General features: G+C 45.8%; 1 pseudogene; it reads left to right on the top strand.

The window, feature by feature from the left end:
- The first annotated feature begins 11,190 nt into the window (after window positions 1-11,190).
- Window positions 11,191-14,626, top strand: LOC136512764 (acid phosphatase 1-like; annotated as a pseudogene).
- Window positions 14,627-15,089: the final 463 nt, after the last annotated feature.

Genomic DNA, 15,089 nt, shown 5'->3' with positions numbered 1-15,089 from the left:
CTTCGCCTGCTTCGCGAGCGGCGAGTTGGAGCCGCTGTCCGCGCTGTGAGACACCGTTCATGCCAAGCCGCGTGCCCCTACTGCCGACCTGTCGTCCCGGTGCCGCCATCCGCTTCGCAGTCTGCACTGAGCCGAGCGTCCGAGGTCTGACTCGCTAAGCGCCCTCGCCCTGACTACTGTCCGCGGTTCGCTGGTCCCTGTCCTTCCCTGCTTCCCATCGGTCATCGCTGCCCCCTGTGGCTGCCGGACTGCCGGTGAGTGTTTTTGTTTATCCTCAAGTTCATCCTCAATTAAATTATTTATATGTGAATTATGAAATTGTGAACTGCAAATTGATTATTCAAATGAATAAATTATAGGTAACCATGGAGAGGTATTATAAACGGAAAGCTCAAGGCACGATCGATGCTAATGGAAAGTTATGTCCAGATGAAATCAAATGGATAAAGAGATTAAATATGAGGAAAGAAATTGATGTTTACCATCCTAACATGAGAGAAAAGGTGAGAAAAAATACTTGGAGAATGGACAAGAGATGTTTCTTGCTAGTCGATGGAGTTCTCGTTATAAAACTCTGAAAAGTTTAGTCGTCGTTTCATAACCATGGAAGAAAAAGAGCGTAGATATGATCTCTAAGAGGTAATACAAATGCAATGCATCTACTTCAATGGATAATTGTACATTTTATTTGCTAAATAATTAACCTATTTGTTCTCTTTTTTTAGGTTGGATCACATATTTTGCTATATGAGACATTCTTTGTTCATCGTTTTGGCATTGTTTCAATCACTATGCTACAGTGATTAATGTGGTCTTTATTTTGTTATAAATGGTGAGTGTTATTGCCCTTGCCCATACCATTTGCTTATGTTTTGACCAAAATCACATCGCCATTATTAGAAGTTGAGTTTTGATGTTAAAGATAACAAATTAGTTATGCCATTTATTTGAACATCATATGAGTCACTATATTCATGATGAAGTTGGGCACCCCCATCCATTTGCTCTAGCTTCGCCACTGGAAGGGCTTATAAATAGATGGTCGGCCATTTTGGCTCTCTTGGACACTGACTACTACACACACCCTGGGAGAGCTCAAGCACACTTCTCACTCACTTGCTAGTATAGATATTGATATAGAGTGAGATTGGGAGAGACCTAGTGCATTTGCTTAGTGAGATTGCATCTAGTGGTACTAGTTCATCGCTGGCATAGCGTATTTCTTATTACTCTTGGTCGTTGCCACCACCTAGAAGGCTTGGAGATATGGTGGATCATTAAGCACCTTGTAGAGGTTGTTTGGTGGATTTGATCGAGTTGATTGTGATGGGTCTTGTGCTCATCCGCAGGAAGATCACGAAGTGCAACTCTAGTGGAATGTTTGAGGATAGTTTGAGTGCTCTTGGTTGATTGGCTTCTTGTGGCACCCACGTAAAGGGTCAAGCTTGAAGAGCTTGCTTAGCGTGCAAAGCAATCACCAAAAAACTCACCCCCAACAAGGACGTAGGTTGCTGATAGGAATGTAGATGGCTAGAGGGGGTGAATAGCCTATAAAAAATTACTACAAACTCACAAATACTAGAGCAAAAGTTGATTAGTAGAAAATAAGGCCCTACTAGCATCTACTTGCTCTAGCTCTAATTCACCCAATGTAAGCCTCTACACAAGTCTAGTACCTTGGTCTCTAGATTATGTCACACAAACAAGCAAGCTACCAACTAGAGAAACTAGCTAAACAAGCTAAAAAAGTAGCAAAACTAGCAAGAGCTACTAACAAAAGCAACTACTACTAGTTACAACTAACTCTACTACTACTCTAGGCTACACAAGCAACTACCACACAACAAGAGTTTGAATGAAGAGCAAGAGTGATAGTGAGCAAACCACATAGGGCAAGAGATGACACAAGATATACCCCTGAATTTCGGTAGCTTGCGGCAACCTATGTCCTCATTGTGGTGAGTCCCCATCTGATGGTTCATGAGCTAACTAGCTTGACAAGCTAGACTCATCAGGGGTGTCGCAAGGGCCACTCAAATGGCTTGAGCTCAAACTCAAGGTTGGTAGTTCTGAGTGTTGGTCCAGTGCGAATGTTCTCGGTGCTTGGAGCAGAGAACTCACACAGGGTCTTGTCAGCCATAGCTTCAGAAACTGGTGTTGAGCTTTCTCTTGTTTTGGTTGATTCTGATTGATGGAAATTATTGGTAAATCACAACCAATCCTACAATACCTTGTATAAGATATGAACAAAGACAAACAAGGGTAAGCCAGCTAAAGCAGAGGTGTTATGATTTTATCAATAAGTATTTATTTGGTCAATTCTCTTAGCCATGTGCCCCTCCCCGGCAATGGCGCCAGAAATACTTGTTCACATTTCTTAGCATCACTCTTTACTAAGTTGTCATCCCTAGCATGATGCCAGAAATGCGTTGTTGGTAATTATGAATGACACTTGAAAACTTAGAGGAAAATTATATGTATATTAAAGTATCCACAAGAGCACAGATAATATACTATTGTAGCATTTCACCTAGGAGTACGCTAGGTATCGTTATTTATATTCTGTCCATAGGGAGGAGCTATGGAGTTGTGTTGGCATAGAGATATTGACAAATATATATATACTTATGATAAAACCACTCTCATGCTATGGCAGGGATAAGTCAAATGATAAATAAATAATAAATGTAAGGTAATAATGGTATTCTAGAGATAGAAATAGAGACTCATAAAATATAGTATGACTAAGCAGGAGATTTGTTAAGAGCAAAAGATTCCTAAGTCATTCCTTATTTACTAAGTCTTTTGTACACCTAAGTATATACACTCTCATCTATAGTATAACTAACTATGGATCTATGCATAAGGAACATTACTAAGGAAGATCAAGAACAGAGCTTGTCTCCTATCGCAACCGTGTTCTACTTGCTCTACAAACAGGGAGTCGACTACAAAGGACTCAACGGGAGTGTCACATCCGTGATCTATTACATGACCAAGAGTGTAGAATGCATCCGTAGGCAAGCAATATCTAAGCACCATGCTTACACAGTGTTGACCACTTAACTCACTTGAGTATTGAGCTAACAGCTTTGCGAACATATGCATAAATTCATCATCAATCATAACTATATCAAGCATATAACTAGAGCAAACTAGGAACATAATAAATAGAAACATAATATTGAAGTAGCACAAAGTCATAAATTTAGAGATACAATTGCTATACCAATCTCTAGATGGCAGATCTAGAATCCTAAGCAATAACCCACACTCTACTTCAACCTTGCTAGCTAGCCTATACTAGAAACTTGAAGAATTAGAGCTCTATTCTCTTCTCTCTAGAAACCCTAATTTCTGATCTAATCTTGACTTATGGCAGCGTGCTCTAGAGGGGGGCAGGGGCTGGTTATATAGGCCAGAGCATCAATCCTAAGCCCTCGGATCAAATGACTTAAATAAATGGCATAGATGAATCCTAGGAGGCGGTGGAGGAACTGATGTCGAAGCAGAGACTGACAGGTAGGCCCAGGGGGCCGAGCAGCCTATAGGTGGGGCCGAGTGGCCCCACCTAGCAGCTTCCTGCCCTCTACTTCGGTGACATGGCTTCTAGAGTCCTCTGGAATCTTTTGGAGTCGGTTTCGCTGCGGATAAGCGCGGTTTAATTAGACGTTTTGATCTCCCTTTGATGGTTTTTCTAAAATAACCCTACTAAAAACCAATGTTTTCCTAAACGGTAAACGGTAGACAGTCACGCGAGGTCTCGTGTAGCGTTTAGACCGTGTACACGACGTGTACACGATTTTACACAGATTACTTGTTTTTACTTTATTTGTAAAAATAACTATAATAATCTGTGTATATATTCCTATAACATAGATAATATTTGTATATTCAAATAATTTTATTATGAAAGTATATTCTACAACTAATCTAATGGTACTTATTACACATCATAAACATTTGTAATATTTTGAAAATAATATAGATAAATTATTTTCAAAATATTACCCAGTGTTTGCCTACACGGCCGTGTAGACCGATTACACGACCGTTTTTTACCGTTTACACGGCGATTCCGTGTAACCTACCGTTTATGGCCTAAACTGCACGTTCGGCTACCGAGTAGCGATTACACGCCGAGTAATCGGTCTACACAGCCGTGTAGGCGAACACTGCTAAAAACACAGATTCATCAAAACTCATGGAAACTGTCGGTTTAAACCCCTAAGTCTATGTTGGTAATCATTTTTATGCATTATTTCAAGTTGTATTGACGGTTTATGATGGATGATAACTACTGTCAACAAACTCTCTCAAACTTAACCCTTGCTAGTCCCTGAGCAAAGCTAAACTTATCAATAGATCAAGAGTTTTTCCAATGAGACTATCTTTGTTTCTTCTTGATCCTTGAGATCTGTTTTTTCCTTCGATATGTCCGGAGGCTCCGGTGAGTTGGTTTTGGCTACTTCAACGGAATTAATATTGCGCTGCGATTTATAGATGACTCTTTCTATGTTTCTTGCCTCCTTCTGACTGCCGTGGACAGTAATGGTTCCGTGCAAGGCTGGCATTTTCATACACAAGTAGCCCATATGGATGGCCACATTAAACTTGTTTACGAACCCTCTTCCAAAGATGGCGTTGTAGGGATAGTAAAGATCTACAACGTCGAAGGTCACATATTCTGTTCTTGCATTTTCCTGACCTCCAAAGGAGACTGGCAGGGATATTTTTCCTAATGCATCGATCCTCTTTCCTCCAAAACCAATTAATGGTGAGTTCAAAGGCTGCAACTGACTCGTACTTAGTTTCATCTGGTCAAAGGCATTGACAAAGATAATATCTGCAGAGCTTCCGGAGTCTATGAGAACCCTATTGATTTCCCATCCTACAATGTTAGCCTTGATTACCATGGAGTTGGTATGAGGGTAGCTTTCCAGCTACAAATCTTGTTCTGAGAAGGTGATTGGCGTCTTCGACCAATCTGTGTAGCGCACTGGGCCTTGAATTGTTATGTTGTTGATCAACCTAAGGTGATCTTTTTTCTGTTTCTTTGTCTGGAACTCCATCAAAGAGACTCCTGCTATAGGTAGTATCATGCCGATGGTGGGTAGGTGTGTGTGAGGGTTGAGTTGGTTTTCTGGGTTGGGTTTGTTTTTGGGTGTTGCCAGCTATGTTGGTGGAGGTGGAGGCAATGCCTCTATCTATCTATTGTGTACTTGGGATGGCTGGTTGGCATCAATGAATGTTATGTGTGGAGGCCTTGGGTTTATGTAGGTGAGGTTGGCTTCTACCCATTGGCTGTTAGTCAGCCTCTGCTGCTGAGTACTTGGTCTCCATGCGGGTAGGAAGTTTGGGTAGTTGGCAGCGGCTAAAGTGGATGGGTGAATTTGGGTGGAGTTTAGGCTTGGGTAAATTGGGCAGTATTGCTGTTGAGATGTTGTGAAGGTATGGTTCACCTCTCTTATGGGTTATTGTGGCGGAGGTGGCGGAATTTCTCTGCTTTTGATCCTTTCTTGGGTCTCCTTGGCATCTGGGCAATCCCTAGTGATGTGCCTTTTGTTTTCTCTATGGAAGAAATAATACTACCTTCGTTGCTTTTGGTTTTGGTTTCTATTCTAGTTCCTACCTTGGCTATTTCCCTTGCCTTCGGATTGTTTCTGAGGCATGTTGTTTGGGCCTACCTTCGCTGGTTGCTGCCCCTGCTGGCTGTTTCCTTGTTGTTCTATGTTGAAGACTTGTTGGCTTTGCCCTTGCTGTGGCTACGGCTGGCCTTGGCTTTTGTTGCCCTTCTGGACATTTTTGCTGCTACCCTAGAACTGCTTGCCCTGGTTTTGTTCTTCTAGCCTTCTGCGGAGGTCATTGTCAGATCTGCAATACTTCTCAAATTCATTGTAAGGTCTTCGATGGACCTTGGCTTTTCCCTGGCTAGATGAGTTGTGAAGGGTCCTATGCAAAGGCCTTTGATTGCTGCTTCGATAGCAACGTCCTCTGGGACATTGGGTGCTTTTGCTTTTATTTGTATGAATTTCTAGAAGTAGTCTTTTAAGGCTTCTCCTTGATTCTGCTTGCATTAAAATAGATCCATTGAAGTTAAGGATTCACTTGTGAACCACTTGAAATTTGCTAAGATCTTATTGCGAAGGTCTTCCCATGAATAGATAGAACTTAGCCTCAGCATCGAATACCAGGCTAGTGCATCGCTTTCAGTTGCGATGACGAAAGATTTGGCTAGCACCGCTTCATTTCCACCAGCGGAAGCTACTGCTGCCATAAAACTCATGATCAATTATCATGGGTCTGATCTTCCATTGAATTTGGGCAACGTGATGGGTTTGTAGGAGGGGGGCCAGGGTGAGCTCTAGATGCCTTCAGATAGTGGTGATTTGGGATCGATGGTTCTGTGGGTTTGCGGCGAAGTGTAGGGTGTGCGGAAGGTTGGTTGGGCTATGGTACGTGGCGGGGGGTTGGGTTGGCTTTGATTTGCTGAGTGGAGCTGGTTGGACGTGTTGAAGTTAGATTGCGAAGGCTGCATACTTTGTATCTCGGCCTATAGGATGGCTAGCTACTGCCTGATCTCCGCTGCCTGAGCTGATGTTTGGGTTGCCTGTTGATTTGTGGCAAAGGCTGCTGTGATCCTATCTCTTTCTTGTTGCATGCTCTGCAACTGAGCCTGTAGTTGTTGAAGCTCTTGTTTCGGAGTGGGATTTGGGGCTTGCTGCTCCTTTGATGCTGGAGGCTGGTCTTCGACCACGGGCTCTTCTTCAACTTGATCTTCTGGGGCGCTAGCGTAGGTGTTGTGGGCACTACGCCTGGGTCATCCTCTCATCGAGGGTTCTGTGGGAATCCTAGCGGAGGCTGCTCTCTTTCTTGCCATCATGGGTCTTGCTTGGCCAACACGCGGTGGGCGCCAATGTTGGAAAGCTTCAATTTCCAGCGATTGAGATAAAGAAGGACAACAAGGGCCTTTGCCCAGCCTTGTGCCCTGGGTGAAGGTATGAGTAATGAAAGGTGGGCCCTAGCCAGATTAGGGTTTTATAAATGTATATCTCTAACTTGTACAGAGTTTGACTCCCCCCTTTTATAGGGCACTGTTTGCTAGAGCTACTCTACATTTTCTACTCCTTGTCGGTTATAGTACATTCTTGGAATATTCCTATGCTAATGCAAGCCCCTAGGGCAGTTGGGTATCTTCGTTCCTTTACCGCCTTTGCCTGTTGGGCCACCATCGACGACCCGTCATCGGCCCATGGCCCAGTAATGCCGCCGAGCGAGGGCTTTCCCTAGTTCCAGGGCCTCCGCCCGGGAAGCCTTCGCCGGGGCCTCCGCCCGGGAAGCCTTCGCCGGGGCTTCCTGACCTTCGCTTCTGGCGTCCGAGCCATAGCCTTCGCTCATGTCGTGAGAGCCTCCGCCCCCGACCGCGTCCTGATGCCTTCACCGTAGCTCCCTGGCCTTCACCTCATGCGATCTCCCGAGCGAAGGCCTAGGCCTCCTTTCCCTGCACACTGTTCACAAAACTCGTTAGCTGTCAGTTCTTATAGCTGTTGCGAACTTTGTCCTCCGCGTCTAATAACCGTGTCCCAACAACCATTTGGCACCATCATCACCTCCATGATTTCCATCCTTGCTCAACCTTGGTGTGGACCAAACCTATCTCCATCACAACACTAGAGTAGAGGTTAGTCCACTAGTTGTCTGAATTAGCAAAACCAAACATGGGGCTTTCAGTTGTCGGCAAGCAACCAAACCTCGAGGATGGATCTTTGTCTCCTTCTCTTGCCCTGTTGGATTCCAATCCTAGCTACACTTGCGCTTTACATTCATGTTCTTAAGTTTGTGTAGTTAGTTGCTTGTTTTAGTTGTAGCTCTAGTAGTTGAGTAGCTTAGGTAGGTTAGTTTTCTTTACTGATGTAGCTCGACTAGCCAGTTAGCTTGCCTCCTTAGCTTTTATGTGTGATCTAGTTGATGATCGTTGCTACTAGAATTGATCCAGGGGGATTGGTTTGTGGTGAGTAGGCTAGGCAAAGTAGTGGCTATTAGGATTGTCTTTTGATGTAAGTACTTTGCCTAAGTGTTGTGTTGTAGAAATTTTTAATAGGCTATAAAACCACTCTAGTTATCCTTGGTCCTTATAGTGGGACATAGGTAAATAGTAGTACCAAATAATAATTTAAAACTTTTTGTAGACAAATAGATGACCACTATTATATAGCTTGAATCTTACAACTTGACTTCTAGCCAAGCACCATTGTTCACCTAAACAGCAATTTAGTCCATTTAAATAGTGTTTAAACGATAAACGAAAGTCACCCATGTCGTTTAGGCCTTAAAGAGTGAATTAAACGTTTTCCGTTAAAACCATCTAAATGATCTAAATAGAATTATAAATGAGCTAATCGGCCCTTTAATTCACCATTTAATCAAAAGGAGGATCACAACTGCCACATTTGGCACCCAACTAATTGACATCTTAAGTATATGAGGTGAAGTGGGATTTAATTTTCCTATAAAACTATTTGGTCGATACTTATTTTTTACATGCGTAAATATGTATACTTTCTAGCACATTTGACTTTTACACACATAAATAGACTTTTACACACATTTGACATGTATGTTACCATTTAGTCCATTTAATTCCATTTAAACGCTGTCCAAACGACTTATATGCTAAATAAATAGTGACCGACTATTTACCATTTAGGATAACACTGGGAAGCATTAGGATCTCAGGGCAACACCAAGAGTCTCTTTATATACTTCCATTTTGATGGGATTAGAAATTTTGGTGCAAAAAAATCCTCCAAACAACTTCTTCAATTAGTTCTATAATTATTGATATCATCTATTTCGTTTCTTCCTAGCCAAAGATGAAGAATGGGACTAGGGGCATGCTTGGTTCTTTTGCAAAGGATGGCTAGCAGTGCAACGCTAACAAAGCCTAGCCGAGCAAAGGTTAGGCAAGAAAGAGTGAATTGTTTTGTTGTTTTATGAGGAAGCAAGCTTGTTCACAATCAGAAGCACATGCCCTCCCATCGATGCTTGCACTTTCCTTGATTAAGCCAGAGAGCCAATTTGGCTCGTCTAGATCAGCAAGCTTTTTCTTGCTCAGGCAAGCAAGCTCGCTCAGCAAAGCTACTCTCTAAATCTTCTACCAAACACATATTTTTACCCAGCAAGGTTAGGCAAGGTTGGTAAAGGATCCAAGCAGGCCCTAGCTCTCCAAACTATACACAAAATATAGAGAAGTTGTTAAAAGGTAGAAAGATACATAGTGATTTTTGTTGAAATGAAATGAGGATTTAGAGAGTGAGTTGAAGGGCATATGGAGTGTATGAAATAGGTAAGACCTTAAGGCTGACCACATACATACCATACTCAACCTCAAAGGAGATATTAGCTAGAAAAGCTTGAGGACTGGCCTCAAGATAGAGACTCGATCTCAAGCATTAAATAAACAATAAATTTACATAGCAGCACGGCGACACCAAAAATGGGCATGTTGTATGTGGTGGCGCCTAGAGAAGAGGTGCGTGACGAGAGTCCACAACATCCAGTGGCGGATGGAGGACAGAAGAGGCGCTCCGGGGTTGAGTGTGGACGAAGGAGACACATGGACGGGCTAGTGTGGATGCAGGCATGCGATGACGAGCTGGACGACCTTTGTTGTGGGTGGGCCGGTGGTGGATATGGAGCAGGCGTGGGACAACGATGTTGGGGACGGGGACTAGAGAGGGGGTAGAAGGCGGAGGTGCCAGGGACTTGAGAGCCGGTGGAGCCGACGCTTTCGGTGTCGGGCAAGAGGCGTCGTCACCTGGGATAGATATGGGAGGTGAGTGGATTGATTGAAGATAAAGAGCCGCGGAGGAGGAGATAACAATATGTTTCTTTATTAGTAAATTGGGAGCCACCTTAGAATCTACTCTCTTCGTCCATAAAAAAATATATATAATTCTAGCGTAGTACATAGTAAAGTAACTTGAGTTTAATAACTATACATAAAAAATATTTATATTTTTAATTTGAAATGAGTATCGATAGATTTGTCAAGAGATATATTCTTATATTATACTTGTTTGGTGTCGGGAATATTAATATTTTTAGTTATATATGTGGTCAAACTTTAGACACGTTAACCAAGAATACGTTTAGAATTACATTCTTTTTAGGACAGAGGTAGTATTTAGGATCTTATACATATGAGGGACCCCAATTAAAGAATATGGGATTCACCTTAAAGTCTCTATGGGTGTTAATCAGTTGGATACTTTAAGAAAGACTACAGTCTTAGCCCTTGTTTAGTTGGGTGAATTTGGATTTTGGGGCTACTGTAGCACGTTCGTTTTTATTTGGCAAATAGTGTTCAAACATGGACTAATTAGGCTCAAAACGTTCGTCTCGCAATTTCCCACCAAACTGTGCAATTAGTTTTTCTTTTCGTCTACATTTAATGTTCCATGCACGGACCGTAAACATTCGATGTGACAAGTACTGTAGCAACTTTTTAGACTTTGGGGTTTAACTAAACAAGACCTTAGTGGAAGGTTTTATGGTCTAGTTGACCCTCGTACGATGAAAATAGTACTGACAAATTTTATCACTATAAAACTCGTCCTCCCTTTTTTAAAAATTTGTATCATATCATGTCAGCTTATTTAACGTTAATAAAAAATTGTGAAACCTGCGCTGAGACCGTATCTAATCATTCACGCTCCAGGACGTACGGTGTCAGCCTCGAAAGCGGCGTCTGGCCAATGAGGCGCAGACCTATTACTTCTACAGTTGACTCTAGCACGTGCTGACATGCCAATGCCACGAGATTTCGGGGGTGTTTGATTCATGGGACTAATTTTTAGTCACTGTCACATCAGATGTTTGGACACTAATTTGGAGTATTAAATATATTCTAATTATAAAATTAATTACACAGATAGAGACTAATTTACGAGACGAATCTATTAAGCCTAATTAATCCATCATTAGCGTATATTTACTGTAGCACCACATTGTCAAATCATGCACTAATTAGGCTTAATAGATTCGTCTCGCAAATTAGTCTCCATCTGTATAATTAGTTTTATAATTAGAATATATTTAATACTCTAAATTAATATCAAACATCCGATGTGACAGGGACTAAAAATTAGTCCCCGTAACAAACACCCCCCAAGAACGGGCCGTCCCGGACATCTTGAGACAAATCTAATAAATCAGTGCACAGTGCTTGATCATCATCACTCCAATAGTCGACAAATTGAAAAACGAAAATTGTGAGTATAGTACGCTGACTCAGACGTTTCCTCGTGGAAATCTGAGCAGTGAGCAGTACTTCTTCCTGTTCCTAAAAAGACAGGAGGGGCCGGAGCCACCAACTGAGTGGTTCGGACGAAGCACCAGTTGTTCGTCATGGCGCTCGAGCTCCTGCTCCTCCGCCATGCGCTGGTGTCGCTGCTCGTGCTGCTGCTGGTGGTTCACGCGCCCGGCGCGACACGCGCGCGTGACCTGCACCTGGACATGGTGACCTCCACGGTGGCGTCGTGCGCGAGCTGGCGGCTCGGGGTGGAGACCAACAACATCCGGGACTGGTACAGCATCCCCGCGGAGTGCCGGAGCTACGTCCGCGACTACATGTACGGGGACCTGTTCAGGCAGGACTGCGCGGTGGTGGCAGGCGAGGCCGCCGCCTACGCCGAGGGGCTCGAGCTCGGCGGCGACGGGAAAGAGGTGTGGGTGTTCGACGTCGACTGCACGACACCACCCTCACCAACCTCCCCTACTACGCCGACACCGGCTTCGGGTACGTACGTGGGTGCTTGTTTGCAGACACTGCGAGCGACCGAGCGAGTCGCTGCAGGTAGTTGCAGTGAACGAACCGACGGCATGATTGATGACGAGAGCCGGCTTCTGCGTACTTGCAGGGCTGAGCCGTACAACGCCACCTACTTCGACGAGTACGTGGCGAACGCGACGGCGCCGGCGCTGCCGGAGGTGCTGGAGCTGTACGAGAAGCTGCTGTCGCTGGGCATCAAGGTGGTGTTCATCACCGGCAGGCACGACACCGAGCAGGAGGCCACCATCAAGAACCTCCGCAGCGCCGGCTACCACACCTGGGAGAAGCTTGTGCTCAAGTACGTAAACGTTTAACAGCCGCATATCCCAACTCCCTCCCTGCGCCTCTTGTCCTCTTGTCAAATAAAAAAAAAGAATGCTGGATGACTGGCTGGAGATTTCTGGGCCAACGGACAGCTCAACTCAGGACCCAATTCATGGGTTAGGATTGCATACAGTACACCACAAAAAAGAAGGATTTTCTACATATATGCATCGCACGTGCTTATATTTCCACCAAATCAGACACTTTAAGATTGGCGGAAATGATTACTCGATCGGCGAGATGCAAGTGGGTGAAGCAAATTGTAGGGTGGCCGAATTTTTAGGAGAAAAAAGGGAACTATAGTTGACATCAAACAAATGGTATTCAAATGGATCTTCTCCTCCCCTTTGTTCTTCCCAAACAGCCGATTCATTTCTTTTTTTTTTCTTTTGTAACAAAAATGGAGAGTTTTAAGACGCACCATTTTACTACCCAATTAAGAAACTGTATGTAGTTAAGTTGGTTGTCAATCTAGCAAGCAGTGGCGCAGCTACAGGACGATGGCCAAATCCTTATTGGACGTGCGTGAACCGCGACGGGTATAGATGTCCATCGGGCCGGCCTGGCCCCGCACGGAACGGGCCCTTGCCAGGCACGGCCCGATGGGGGTCGGGCTAGCACGGCACGTCGTGCCTCCCGGGCCATGCCGGAGAGGGCTTCGTGTCTTGCCATCGGCCCAGGCACAGCTCTATGGGCTGATTTTCGGGCCGTGCCGGCCCGTCGAGCACGGCACATCCAGCATGTCGGGCCAGCCCATAGCCCACCATAGAGCTAGAGACTTGAGAGAGGCGGGAGGCGGTGGCGACGCTCGACGCCGGATCCGGTGAGAAGAGAAGGGGATTGGTAGGATTCGGTGGGCTGTGACGAAGCAGGAGCTCGAGGCGTCGGCGGCCAGTGGGGCAGAGCTCGAGCACGCCGCGCTCACACCCCATGGCGCGGCCTCGTAGAGGGACGAAAGGAGAGGAACCCGCGGCGGAGTGGCATCATTGGGGCGGCGCACCACGTACCACGTCGGCGAGCGGAGCTCGGGGCTAGGCCACCTTGCGTCGAGCAAGGGAGCGAGAGGAGTCGGGGTTTCACTCCCACACGCGTACGCGTCGAGCGTGAGGACGAGAGGACAGAGAAGTCGAGGGAGCAGGGGCCGCGCAGCGGCGTTGGGATGGAATGGGGAGTTTGGGATTAGGGTTTGGTTGGTTTTTTATATATATACCAGGCCTTTTGTCGGGCCGTAACAAAATAACGGGCCGTGCCGTGCCAACCCACATGCCTGGGGTGCGGCCCAGGCATGGCCTGCTCCTTCGGGTCGTCCTAGCCCGGGCCCGCTCACCACCGGGCCGTGCCGTGCTCATGTCGGGCTAAAAAAGCGGGCTTTGTGCCGGGCTATCGGGCCACGGGCTGCATGGACATCTATAGCGACGGGTGCTGACGCATGAACATCTAGCAAGAGCGCTTCTTCTTCCTTTGGTTCCAGTTAGGGGAGGGAGGTCTTCGGCCTTAGAAGAACGGATCTCGGGGAGCGTGGTCGGCCTGGCGCAGGAGGCGGTTCGACCAGCGAAAAGCAAGGCGACGAGAGCGTTGCCAAGCGGATAGAGAAAGACAACCGGAGGACGGGGTTAGCGACGGGGACGGCCAAGTGCAAGCTTAGAGAAGGACGGGGCGGCGGCTGCAGGTGGTGGGCCGCGAGGTCGGCGGCAGCCAAGGTGGCATCCAAGGAGGTGGCAGTGGCTAGACACTGAGAGAGATAATCGATTGGGATCAGGGAAGAGCAACCTATCAAAATGTTAAGAGCGTACAAAGTATGTTTCAAAAGATTAAATATAAAAAAAAATTGGACGTGTACAAACTGTGGGATTTTGTAATGTAGATTGCTGAAACATGGCACACAAGGATAATATTATAAGGAAAAGGAAAAAAACAAAAGAAAAAAAAAGGAAGGAACAAACCTAAGTTGTTTTTTTTTGTTCCCCACTACGTCCACTTGGCCCATGCTCTCTCTCCTGGTGGGCCTTCATAGGCCGTACGCAGTGCTACCGCGCTAGGGCCATGCACTTTCAGGGCCCAAATCACACGCCCTGCATGCGCAAAATACTCTCGGCCCTGTGTCACCTGTGTTCGTGCCTTGCAGACCGTCGTCCCTGGGTTCGTCGGTGGTGCCGTACAAGTCCGGCGAGCGGCAGAAGCTGGTGGACGCCGGGTACCGCATCGTGGGCAACATGGGCGACCAGTGGAGCGACCTCACCGGCGCGCCGGAAGGCGACCGCACCTTCAAGGTGCCCGACCCCATGTACTACGTCTGCTGAATGCGAGTATGCGATTCCAAGCTCCAATAACAGGCATGCAGGTTATGTCATGTGATGGCATCATCATATCATATCTTTGATCGCCTCTGTACTTGCGCAGATGTGAATGTTTGTTACTATTTACTACGTGGAATAAATCGTGAGCACGTGTGTGCTAATATATGTATAATGTTATGAACGACGTATAGGAATATGAAGTAAAGAATCAAACCACAGAGGAGACACACGATTAAACGTGGAAAACCCCTTCGATGTGAAGGGGAAAAACCACGGACACCAGCCAGCAACAATCTCACTATCTCAAGAGTTTTAGGTTACACGCCTATGACTGCTTACAAGAGAATCAAGTCTCCACGAAACCCTAGCAAGGGTGTATATACCGTACCGTACCGCGGGGGGCTCCGCCCCCCGCACCCCCCGAGCACAGGGGCGAGACCTGATGGGCCGGCTTCAGACTCCGCTACGGTCCGGCCCAAGCCTCCGGTGACGGGCCTCCGCTTCGCTCCGTCAGAAGCCTGGCCTATATCCTGGAGTGAATTTGAAACAACTCCAACATATAATAGCTTGCGTGATTCGTGAACGTGTGATTTATCATGAGGCCGTCGATGGATGTACCGGCGACCAAACCATTG

The sequence above is a fragment of the Miscanthus floridulus genome, chromosome 16, assembly GCF_019320115.1.
Source record: "Miscanthus floridulus cultivar M001 chromosome 16, ASM1932011v1, whole genome shotgun sequence".
NCBI classification, from domain to species: Eukaryota; Viridiplantae; Streptophyta; class Magnoliopsida; order Poales; family Poaceae; genus Miscanthus; species Miscanthus floridulus.
Note: the sequence above shows the minus strand (reverse complement) of the source record. Positions and strands in the feature narration are given on the sequence as shown.